General features: G+C 35.2%; 1 pseudogene; it reads left to right on the forward strand.

The window, feature by feature from the left end:
* The first annotated feature begins 10,564 nt into the window (after positions 1–10,564).
* On the forward strand, positions 10,565–12,996 carry LOC113360200 (annotated as a pseudogene).
* Positions 12,997–13,316: the final 320 nt, after the last annotated feature.

Here is a 13,316-nt window from a genome sequence, read left to right on the forward strand (position 1 = left end):
AATGCTACTCTGTAATTTGGAACTTACTGTGTCTGTGTGTTAATTATGAATTACTATTAGGTAGTGGCATTATTGCTTACGCGATGATGATACTTGCTGTGACGTTTATGTAGGAAATAAGAACCGAGGACATAACTTATGGGGAACAAGTGTTTTCCTATATTACGCAAACAATCATGCAAAGGAATTTATCCCTTTGTTCAAAAAAAAAATGATGCAAAGCAATTATTATAATCGAAATAACTAGAAAGATCGATAACTGGATCTAAGGATACATGGGACCAGCGGTGTAGACACGGTCGTGCCAGCACGCAAATTGGCACCTTGTGAAGAATAATATTTAATCACCAAAAATCTGCACTGTCTTTTTGTATGTACCGTGATCCAAGAATCTGCCTCCTAAACAGAATTTTCTTAAAAATTTAAAAGTTCTTTTCTGAGAATATTTCGGAGACGCAACCAGTGATCAAAATCAATAAAACCTAGATTTTCAATTCCCACCTGTCTAATTTGTCCCCATAAATGGTTAAATTTACATGGAAATCATGTTTATTTACATTGAAGTTAGAAAACAAGTAGGGTCGGTAAACCCCATTTGTCTCAATGTGTCTCCGTCACTGGACACAATTCTAACATGTTTTCTCCCTGTGGACCCCAAAGACTATGTCTTCCGGAAATTTTTCCGGAAAAATCTCACGGTCAACATAGCTTAACTCCTTAAAATTTGCATTGTGGCTTAAAAATTACTTCATGGTCCAATTTTTGTTGATTCAAAGCCTACCTAGTTACTGCTCTACAACTTAGTGGATCTCATGGGTCATTGTCATTTTAGATTCAAACTTTTTAGGTTGTACATAGAAAGCCAAAATATATCAATTCTGGCTCCAGATGCCAGATGATCTAATCTTAGATGCAATCAACTTTCAAATGTAACCAGAGCTTGAAGCTTAAGTTAATTAAGTTTAAGTTTAAATTTGGTTACTGAAAGAAAAAAGAAAAGAAAACACTTGAGTTAAGATACCCAAGCTTATTTCACTACAGAAAATTATGAGCTCAGACATTCCATCAGTAGCACTAATGTGCTAGCTACACATACCACCAGGTCCTCCATATTTCATAGTCATTTCCCAATCGTCTCCTAAATTACCAGCCAACAAAATATTATAACAATCCAATCTCGCATCATGCTTAGACTGTGCTCCGTCTGGGTTTATGTTCTGAAGATGTCCTTTAGCGTCGATATATTTCATTTTCCTCATAAATGTTGTCTTCGTATAGTCCTGAAGTTGAGGTAAATATCCATTTCCCATCGGCGGTGTGTTTGTCTAGGTTTTGCACCCGCTATACCTCCATATCGTACAACCGAAGCATCATCTCCTAGATGCGTAAAGATTTCTCCTGGCCAATATCCTATTATAACGTAAAACATCAACCACCAGTTACCAGTTTCCGAATCCTGTTAATATATGAATTGAAACATTGGGCATCAAGTGGTTACAAAATTTTATTTGTTCAACTTTTTGAATGAAACTAAATGATTCTCACTAACCCGATATACCCTTGCAGGTAGTTCGTATGTACTTTTTCCATAGGTTGATGTTTGTCCTGAAACTGAACCAAGAAATACCTGCCTATGAACTTGAACGAAACCATAACAAAGCACATTGAAACAACATGTTTGGTTACCACCATCCACCTACAGATTAAGATATAAAAACATTACTAACCGGAAACAATGCATCAATATTATTTTAACTCTCCGTAGATTAATATAACTATTTTCCTATTTTTTATATTCTAGATTGAAAATTATTATAGACAGAGAAAAAAATCTTTCAATTAATTAAAAATAAGGCATTTACAATAAGCTTCTTTAATCAGTATCTGAGAATAAGGTATTACAATAAGTGGTAAAGTCATTGAGTGATGATACCAATGATCTGAGTTCAAAACTGGCAAGCACCAAGTTCTTTACCGATTAAAAGAAAAATCTAACTTAAAAATACAATCAACAACTTCAAATATGAATCCGAGTACATAACTTACATGATAATCCATAGGCGAGGATCTATAACTGTTTGTATGGTTTGTATTGATCTTCTTCTGTAAGAGATGGCGTGCATTGACTAAATCTTGTTTTTTTGTCCGACCCGATAGGTATTGTTCCGGATGGGCATCGTTCATTTTGAAACCTGTTATCTATATTTGAAACCCGATAACTAGATGCTGAAATGTTCTTACTAGTTGTTTCTTCTTGTATAAAACTTGGAACCATCTGTATCTTATGATCCTTGAGTATGATCAAATGCTGGTTGCTTATAGATGTTTATACAATCAACCGTGTCTCCATATTTGGTCTGAGGTTGTACATGCATATAGAAATAAATCACATAAAAAACGAAAAAAATAAGAAAAGTAAACTAATTTTGAAATCAAATGAGGGAAATAATCAAAGCTCTTGCCGTAATGGTTTTAATTGGATTTTTGTTTAGATGTTTCAGTTGTCTTTCCAATGCTATATCTTCTTCTTCTTTTGATAATAATTTTTTTCCATCTGCATAGTTTGTTTTAGCAGCAAGAAAAGAAGAAATCAAACCAAACAACACAACAAAACTAACATTTGAGTACTTCATCTTATCGAGTAATCTTGTTTGTGAAATACAGCAAAGTAACCCTTTAAATAGTTTCTTTCCTTGCATATTTCGAGTATCTTTAACATTAAGGACTCCCTCTTTATTTTTAGATAATAATCTTTATTACAATATATCCCATTTATGATGTTAATTATGACTCCCAATTTATTTTTAGATAAGAAAAAGTTATTCTTATGACCCTGGAAATTATGGGTCTTACTCTTTTGGCCCCAAGGTTATTTAATAAAATTTTCAAATTATTCCAGTGGCCCTGGCATATTATAGGATGTCGGATTGACAAAATAACCGGTGTGTATATTGTCTACACATAAAATCAGTGTGCGTATTGCATGCACACTATACAATATGAAGAATTTTTTTAAAAATATTTACAAAAATCAGTGTGCATATTGCCTGCACACTATAAAATATGAAGAAAATTTTAAAACATTATGTACGGAAATCAGTGTGTATATTTCCTACACATAAAATCAGTGTGCATATTGTCTGCACACAATAACAAGATGGGAAAAGATTTGTGCTGCAGTGTTTTCTTGGAGCTTCACTCATAGTTACAGAGAACTTAACTTCTCTGCTGACAATATGGCAAAAGAGGGAGCTGCTCTTGATAGAGGAGAAAAAAGAATCTATGATAGTAAACCATCTTTCTTGGGCTGTACGGAAAGCCCATACCAAATCTATTTTAGGTTTTATTAAAAAATCCATGTAATGGGCTTCTTTTAGGTCTTTTTTGTTTTACTTTTCTTGAGTTGTAAATTCTTTTGATCTTCTTTGGTTATTAATAAAATTTTATTGTTAAACAAAAAAAGTCAGCACACTATAAATATGAAGTAAAATTAGAAAATAATTTAGAGAATAAAAAATTTCATGAAATGAAAATTTGATAGTTGTATTTACGCTCGTTGTGCAGGTCTTTCGAAAAGCTTTCCGAATATATAAAATTTGTCAAATTCTTACGTGTGATTTGTGACATGTTATGTTAAAGTTGGCATGACAATTATACCCTTAAAGGATATAGTTTATCATTTGATAACATCATCAAACATCTTTATCCAAATGATCCTCCTTTTTTAAGGGTCATTTCAATAAAATGGGGTAATTTTCTTAAAATTGAGTTTTAAGTCAAAGGCCATTTGAGTAAGAGAGAGTGAGAGGAGGGTCAAACACTTAATTCCCACTTAAGATAATAATCTTTATTACAATATATCCCATTTATGACGTTAATTAAGACCTGCATTTTAAGATACTAGTCTTTATTGGGAAATGCTAAAATTACCGAGATTTTGACCCGATAAAATCTCCTGAGATAAAGAATCCCAATGAAGAGAGGCGCAACGAGAAACCATCGTACCATCTCCTCTCGGGATATTTTCTCGGTAGTATTATTGGTGCGTCTAGAATCGCCCATCTTCATTATTGTTGACTAAGCGTTCATTTTGGTAGACCTCTTTTAAAATCCGGTGAGCAATCTATGGATTTTGGGAGGCTTAATCTGTCACTAGATAGGAGTAATAAGGATTTTTTTAACTTGTATACCCGTATACATGTTAAGGTTTAATCAAGAATTATTTTATTTCTATGGAAATTATGTTTTTTTGTCTTATTTTACTAGAAATTGTTTTTTTTTTACACTAAAAACGACAAATTTTGTTCCTAATGCAAAAAATTACCGTTTTCAATGCAATAAAACAAACAAATCTTGTTTCCAATGCAAGAAATTATTGTTTTAGTGAACCTTAACATGTATACGGGTATACAAGTTAACAAGACCCGAGTAATAATTGTTATAATTAATCTCTTATCCTACTATTTTCAATAATGCCTAATTAATATACCCTTGATTTGATTAATGATAATTATGATGATTGATTAAACTAATGATGATTAGCAAATAGTTTAGACTAATTTAACGATTAATTTTTTGAAAATCAAAAATTTTTTGTTTCTTTTGTTTTTGATTTAGAAGAAAAAAAAGGATGATTTTGATAAATCTTTTTTGAAAATTTTGAAGAAAAATTGATGAAACCTATCCTCAAACTAGTTTATAAAACCTTGTAATCAACCTCCATTAGAAATTTTGATTGATTCAAATCCGTTAGAAATTGTGAAAAATCTGAGTTTTTTTACAGATTACGGTTGAGAAAATGTTATCGTCCCACCTACAACTAGTAATAACGGCCCGAAAAAGATCTTTTCCAAGATGTCAGATAGATTTATGGTTCTACATGTAAGAATCCCTGGCCGTAATTAAGTTTCACGGCTGGGTTTAAGATGAACTCCTGAACGAATACTTATCCAGAGTCAATTTCTTAAAAGAAATTTTTTAAAGTATTTTCGGCTCGATTCTAATCACGAATGACATAGACGTTTTGACTAGAAATACTGAAAATTCAGATTTACGGTTTGGAAAACTTTTTTCGGTTAGGATCTTATATGTTACGGATGGGTAATCAGGCCATATAATGTGGTTTGAGGAATTACGGTTGGTTTTTCTAGCCGTGCATGTGGTTGGTTTTTTTATTTTATTGCTCGTTATTCATTAAATTTTTCACCTTCATTCATCAGTTGATAATGTTACCATTACATAATTAGGCCCTGTTACATTCAATAGTTATTCCGAGATGAGAAAAAAGAGAACTTAAGCAATGCACTTAAATAATCAAGCTTGGTTGAAAACTTCAATAAACTCTCTCGTGATATAATAGTATTTCTCATGCACAAATTCTTTGTGACAAATAGCTCGGTAATATGCAAAAGGCAGGGTGTCCTAGAAAAAAAATCAAGGTTGACTTAGTATTTTATTCAAAAACATACTTGATCAAAAAACATTTGCACATATTCACTCTATTGAAAATGGATATTTTGGGACTCATAGCCTTCAACCGTGCCATTTGCACTAGGGTTGTCAACAGGTCCAGGTCCTCCCCGGTATCACTAGACCCGGACCCAATTTATCAAGGTCGGGTCCTGTTCCGGATCCAGTTCCTAAATTTTTGGACCCAGAACCGGATCCGTTTAACATCCGGGTACCCGTCGGTTCCGGCTACCCATTGGGTATTAAGAAAACTATTAAAAAATCTCAAAAACTTAATATATTTCTCTTTCTTGGCTTGTATTTAAATAGTTTTTATAAAAATTTATTATTATATCTTATTAATGTACTAAATAAAGATTAAATGTAAAAGAAAAATTAAAAATGAATAAAACAATCAAAGCCCAAACTAGCAAAATACTTGTAATTTTGCTAGAAACATGAATAAAAGAATGATTAACCGGGTACCCGATACCCGCGGGAACCCAACGGCTATTACCCGTTTGGACCCGTTAAGTTTCGAGTCCAATCAGGTAATTAACCTCCGGGTCCTAAGTTGTTAATGGGTCCAACTTTAGGACCCGAAACCGGACCCAAATCTACAGAGTGCAGTTTCGGTTCCGGGTAATGGGTACCCATTGACACCCCTAATTTGCACCCTAAAAACTTCCATTTCTAGGTAGATCTCCTTAAATCTTTTCTTTATTTGGTTCGTTGAACTTCCATTTTCATTACCATCTACGGCGACAAAGACCATAAATATACGGTTCCATTGAGAATCATAATTTTAGTCCACGTTAATGCCTTGATATTCGTCATGCTTTCTCACCATGAGCGTCGCTCTTACGATTGCCATTTCTTCTTCGGTAATGTATGGCGTAACCATGTTTATTCCTTTTTTTGGAACGATTAGAGGCTGGAAGTTTGTGACAGAGATGGAGAGTGTTTGGAGAGTGTTTTTTGCACAAAATCTTTGCAGTGGAGGGGTCATTTATAGCAAAGAGTGACCCAATAGCTAGTTTTTGAAAGAACTAGTTGTTCCTCAAAAAACTCAACGCATTAACTCAATGTAGTCGCAGATTTACGACTAGGAAACATAGAAAAACCAAGCCGTAATCTGAACTTTCAAGGTAAGTCATATAAAATCTTTTAATTACGGTTAGGACTCACGAAAAGACCAACCCGTAAAAATTTCTCGATTGGGTTGTAACCCTGACCAAGCCGTAATTATGAACCTTTCCCATCAGAGAAAAATTTACGATTGGGACGCACTCAAAATGACTGGGAATGTTTTGGAAAGGTTCAGAAGTACGTCTTAGTCAGGGTTAAAACCCATCTGAGAAGTGTTTTACGGCTGAGACTCATAAAAACGTTTAAGAAAGGTTCAGGATTACGACTTGGTCAAGGGTATAACTCATCCGAGAAAAGTTTTATGGCTTGGTCTTTTCATGAATTACCTGGAAATTTCATATTACGGCTTGGTTTTTCTATGTATCCTGGCTGTAAATCTTCAAATGCATTGAGTTAACGCGTTGAGTTTTTTGAGGAGCGGCTAGTTTTTCTTTGCTATAAAATGACCCTTACACTACAAATATTTTGTGCAGAAAAAACTCTCCAAACACTCTCCTCTCACTCACAAACTTCCAACTTTTAAATGTTGCAAAAAAAAAGGAAGAAATGTGGTTACTCCTACACCACCAAAAAGAATGTTGCAATCGTCAGGGCGTGGCTCACGGTAGTAAAGGATCACGAAGATGTTACCATTAACATAGATGAAGAATTTGATCCTTTTTGAGACCGTGTGCGTATTTTTTTGTGGCGTTATACGAAAATCATAATGGAAGATCGATGAAACTCATTAAGAAAAGATTTGACCATTTCTTTCCACAATTGGTAGGTTTCACAGAAGAAATGAAATTTGTAATGGAAAATAATCCTAATGTGCCACGTGCTCAAAAGGTAAGTTTGTCAATAATTCTTCCATCAAGTACTATTTTTTATAGAATAAAATTTAAATCCCTTTGTTTTTCAGTGGGAGATGGTCGAAGCCAATTATGAGGATGTCCATGGCAAGAAATTTTCTCTTCATGGTTGTTATAGTGTCTAGAAATAAAGTACTTATACTGATTTCGATCACTATTATTAAGAACCTTAATGTAATGATTTTTTCTTTAAATTTTATGTTATGAAATATATAATCCCTTTCAGTTTCAATGAAATGCTATGAATTATGTATGCCTTTTCTTTTTCAGTTTCAAAAATTCAGACATTCACCGTTAGGGAATATTAAAATACCATGTCGTTGTCAAGTCTACCAGTTAGGAAATGCTTTCCAATCCAATCTTAACAGAATTAAATGGCTAAAAAACTACAACCCATCCGTAGACTAAAATTACGGATGGGTTGTAGTTTAAAACCAAAAATTCTTAATTGAACAGACAAGCAGACAATAACATATCAGAAATGTAATAAGTCCAAAATAGTTTTAGGTTTAAAACCACTGTTAACGGACATTCCAACATCGATTAAAAATCTAGCTTACCTAGAAAAACCGAGGAAAACTTTGGATATTTTAAATTGTTCTATGGTAAATGAAATCGTTGATTTCATCGATTGAATGGGTTAATTTCTTCTGTTGCAGAGAAGAATTGAAAGAATAACCAGGACCATTTTAATCTCAGCCAAAATCAAAACAAAACCAAAAATAAATAAAAATAAAGTGTCTACGGGATTTGAGATTGGGTATGATTTTGTACCCAATCTCAAACCGGGTACAAATTCATACGCGATTTGATATTGGGTACAAAATCATACCCAGTCGTATGATCCCACATTTTTACAAAAGTCGGCAGGGTGTTTTTTGGTGATCTTGCCGACTAGTATCAATCAGCAAGGTATTTTTTTTGTCGACCTTGCCGTCTTTTCAACTCCGAAATTGGCATTTACAGGGTCGGCACGGTATTCATCTTTATACATTGCCGACTATAGTTTAATCGGCAGGTTTTGAAATTAATACCTTGCCGACTAATCATGCATTTGTAACATCTTTCTCTGTATGTCAACAATCATATAGTCGGCAAGATATTTTTCTGTAGCTTATTTTGAATTTGGCTATAATATGTGTGTGAGCCAGGCTAAAAAAGAATGATTTTTTAGGGACCATGGTCTTCTTGAGGGGACCATGGTTTTATTAGGCCACCCTCCCTATAGTTATAAGGGGTGTCCTAAAGCGTTGAAATGACTAACCTATCCTTAACCTAATTTAATTTAAAACCAACCTAATAACCACATATATATATAACCACCACCTTCTCCCACCACCACCGCCGATTACCACCACCACCAACCACCGATTATCACCACCACCAACCACCGATTACCACCACCACCTCCTCCCACCACCACCGCTGATTACCACCACCACCACCTCCGATTATCACCACCACCAACCACCGATTACCACCACCACCTCCGATTACCACCACCACCACCTCTCTATATATAGCTTAATTTAAAACATTAACAAATATATTCTCACAAACCCATTACTTATCATTCGTTTTTGGTTGAATAAATGAGAAGTAATCATCCAAATGAGTTGAAAATTGAAGTTGCAGAGAGGTTCAATGGAGTTTTTTTTTTTCAGAGAAAAGTTCGGTTACATCTCAAAACTTTCGGTTTCGTCGCAAAAAGTTCGGTTATCACGAATTATTTTTTTCTTAACCGAACTCAGAGTTCGGTTGATTCGCAAAAAATAATTTTAACCGACAACACAAGTCCATAAGTTCGGTTCCTTCGCAAAATAAGGATATCACCGAACTTTAGTTTACGAAAATAATGAGAAATCCAAAAGTTCTGTTCGTTCGCAAAAATGTTAAGTCTTCTTTGTAACCGAACTCTATCTTTGAAACTTCGTAATCGAACTCTACCTAATTCGCCAAGAAATAAATTTCGTAGTAACCGAACTTTTGTCCAATTGCATATATGCATATATAAGCCCAGTTCAGTTGATTCGCAAAATATGTTGAAGTTTGCGAATCAATCAAACTTCTAATACTAGGTTACTTTTAACCTGCAGTTCGGTTGGGAACTTGGTTGCGTTGAAGTTTGCGAACTAACCGAACATACCTCTGTAAATCTTATTACTAAAGTACAGCTACCTGCGTGTTTGAAGAAAGAAACCGAACTCTGTGTTCGGTTATATGTTCTTGACATTTATTAACCGAACTCCGTGTTCGATTACCTGTTCTTCACACTTGGTAACCAAACTACCTGAACCTGGCAGGAATTTTTTATAAAAATTTACAGTTTTATGAATATTTGGACCAATTCAACCACCATTATCTAAGTTTGAAGTATACTTGGGTATCCAAATACTCTTCCTCCGGTTGTGGTTGGTAAAATCCATCATTTTCTTCTTGAGATTGAGTTTGTGGAAGAATACATTCACCATCTAAGAAATAACTCATATCTAGATCATTGTGAAGATTAATAAATACTCTAGGAGAGGATGAGATGAAGAATCAGATGAGCTATCATCACTTAAATACTCAAGCTTAGTGAATTGGAAAAAAAAATTGTTTTCCATGTTTTTCTTCTTCATCTTCTCTAATTTTACTCTCTCAATAATTCTACTTCTTTAGCTTAATCATTTCACTAATCATTACCCAAAATTAATCAGGAGGGTAGTTTAGGTATTAATATAAATACCTAGATAAGGGGTGACCTAGATTTACTTCTAAATGTCTTACTAAAAATAGAACCATGGTCCCCAAAAAAACCATGGTCCCCAAAAAAATCATTCTAAAAAAAGTCTCAAGCACACCCCCTAACCAATGTCTAGCTCCACCACTGCCCATAGTTGTATCTGATCCCTAGCCGAACGGATATTCACACCCGATTAGGATTGGATAATATCCAATTCAATTCTACCTCAAAGCTAACTACCTTAACGGCCAGTCATGGCTGTAATTTACGCGCCAAATTTCTCAATTACCAATCCTTTGTTTCAGCACCAGTCTTCAAATCAAACATTTGCAAATCACAAAATAACATTTCCATTAACCCAGAAATCCCATCGAAGAAAAAGCTCTAAATTATTACAACATCTGAAGCTCACCCAGAACTTCAAATTCAAGATTTGGTTGATCTTCTACGCAATTGTGCAAAAAAAGGGTTGATTAAAGATGGAAAATCAGTTCATGGGTTACTGATTAAATCTTGTTTTGATGAAAGAAAAAGGGTTATTCTTATCAATCATCTTATTCATATGTACTCAAAATGTTCTGAATTTGATACTGCTCTTAATCTGTTTGATCAAATGTCTGAGAGAAATGTGTTTTCTTGGACTGTTATGATTGTTGGATCAACGGGGAATGGATTATTTATGGAAGGTCTTAGATACTTTTGTGAGATGTTGAACAGTGGTGTTTTTCCGGATAAGTTCGCGTCCTCGGCTTTGTTACAGGCGTGTATTGGGTTGAAAGATGTTGAATTGGGTAAAATGGTGCATTCCCAGATTGTTAAAAATGGGTTTTCTGAGCAACTTATTCTTAATACTTCTCTTCTTAATATGTATGCAAAGTGTGGTGAAATTGAGGAATCAGTGCGTGTGTTTAATGGTATGAGTGAACATAACCAAGTTTCGTGGAATGCTATGATATCTGGATATGTGTCTGGAGATCTTAACCTTGAGGCGTTTGATCAGTTTATCAAAATGAAGAAAGAAGGCTTCACTCCAAATATGTACACATTCGCTAGCGTGTTGAAGGCATGGGAAATTGGCTGATATAAGCAAGGGTAGAGCAGTTCACAATTACGTTAAAGAATTAGGTCTAGAGTCTAATGGTCTTGTCGGGACTGCGCTTATTGATATGTACTCAAAATGTGGGTGCTTGGATGATGCTAGATTGGTGTTTGATATGAATTTTGCAGACTGTAGAGAGAATGTCCCTTGGAATGTGATGATTTCGGGTTATTCACAAGGTGGGTATAGTAAGAAAGCATGTGAGCTGCTTTCGCAGATTGTTTTAATAATGTGAAGTTAGATGTTTTTACTTTTGCTAGTGTACTCAATGCAATCGCGGCTTCAAAATGTTTGCAGTTCGGGAAGGAAGTTCATGCCATGATCGTGAAATTTGGATATGATTCAAGATACATAAATGCACTTATAGATGCATATTCCAAGTGTGGGTCGCTTGATGATGCAAGAAGGGTTTTCGAGAAAATGGAAGAACGGGATTTGGTGTGTTGGACTACGATGGTGACTGCTTATGCTACAAACTCAGAAGAGGTGGAGAAGGCGATCAATTTCTTCTTGCAAATGAGAGATTCAGGCTTTACACCGAACCAATTCACCTGTGCTAGTCTTCTTGTGGGTATTAGCAGTCTTTGTTTGCTCGAGTCTGGGCGACAAGTACATGGCTTTCTCTGTAAGGCGCGATTGGACACTTATGAATGCGTTGAGAGTGCTTTAATTGACATGTATGCAAAATGTGGTAGTATAATTGATGCAGAGAATGTTTTTGAGGGCATCTTCAAATTTAAGTCCCCGGATGTGGTTTCATGGACGGCAATAATATCAGGTTATGCTCAGCATGGTTTTGCAAACAAAGCAGTTCAGACATTTAATAGAATGGACGAATTAGGTATCAAGGCTAATGCGGTTACCCTTTTATCTGTTCTGTTTGCTTGTAGTCATGGAGGAATGGTAGATGAAGGTCCCACTACTTCCATTCAATGGAAGAAAGATTTGGAGTTGTGCCAGAGATGGAACATTATGCTTGTGTGGTCGATCTTTTAGGGCGTGTGGGTCGTCTTGATGATGCAGAAGAATTCATAAAGAAAATGCCTATAGAGCCAACTGATATGGTTTGGCAAACGTTGTTGGGTGCTTGCAGAGTCCACGGAGATGTTAAGTTGGGCGAGAAAGCTGCCAAGGAAATCCTCTCTGTCAGGCCTGATTTTTCAGCGACATATGTACTTCTATCAAACACTTACCTTGAAAGAGGTAGTTTAGAAGATGGGTTAAGTTTGCGAAATGTAATGAAAGACAGAGGTGTGAAGAAGGAACCTGGGCTCAGTTGGATTTCTGTGGGAGGCACGGTTCATAAGTTCTTTTCAGGAGACCAGAAACACCCACAAAAAGAGAAGATATATGCCAAGTTAGATGATTTGAAGAAAAAGATGAAAGCAATGGGTTATGCACCACAATTGAGATATGGACTGCTAGAGACAGAATGAGACATGGTCCGCAGAGCTTCGGGTTTGAGCACCAAAACTGGGCTAAGCTTTGGCTGTGCTTGTGGTTTGATTGCTAAGCCTACATGGACAAAACCAGCTTGCAGGTATGTTGTATCTTACACCATTTCAATGTCTGTATAATATTTTTTGATAGCTTTGGTGTGTGTATTGACTGGAATAGTCCACGGCAACCTGTACAGATAGGGGTATTATCCCCATTGGCCCTGGATCCTGAAGGGTTGAGAAATGCTGACCAACCACAACACTACCCATTTGTCAAATCAAATAATTTAGTGGTTTTAGATCATTAGAAGTTTGTGACAGATTTTTATATTTCTTCAAATGTTTCTTATCAGTGAGTTCATGACATATTCCATCAAATGGGAGATCAGTAAAAAAAAAGAGAGGAAGATGAAGCATAGCTAGATAATTCCAAGTAATGATCAGAGAGTAGCATCAAAACAAAGTACTACTATTATTATGAGTTGGCCAGTTGGATTTTTCTCTAATTAGAAGCACAGAGTTAGGCAAAAACAATTAGGAATAGACAAAACCTAATTTGCTGTCTTTGTTTGTATGAGATGATGGATGGGTCTGATAACCTTTCT

This window comes from Papaver somniferum, chromosome 3, assembly GCF_003573695.1.
Source record: "Papaver somniferum cultivar HN1 chromosome 3, ASM357369v1, whole genome shotgun sequence".
Taxonomy (NCBI): Eukaryota; Viridiplantae; Streptophyta; class Magnoliopsida; order Ranunculales; family Papaveraceae; genus Papaver; species Papaver somniferum.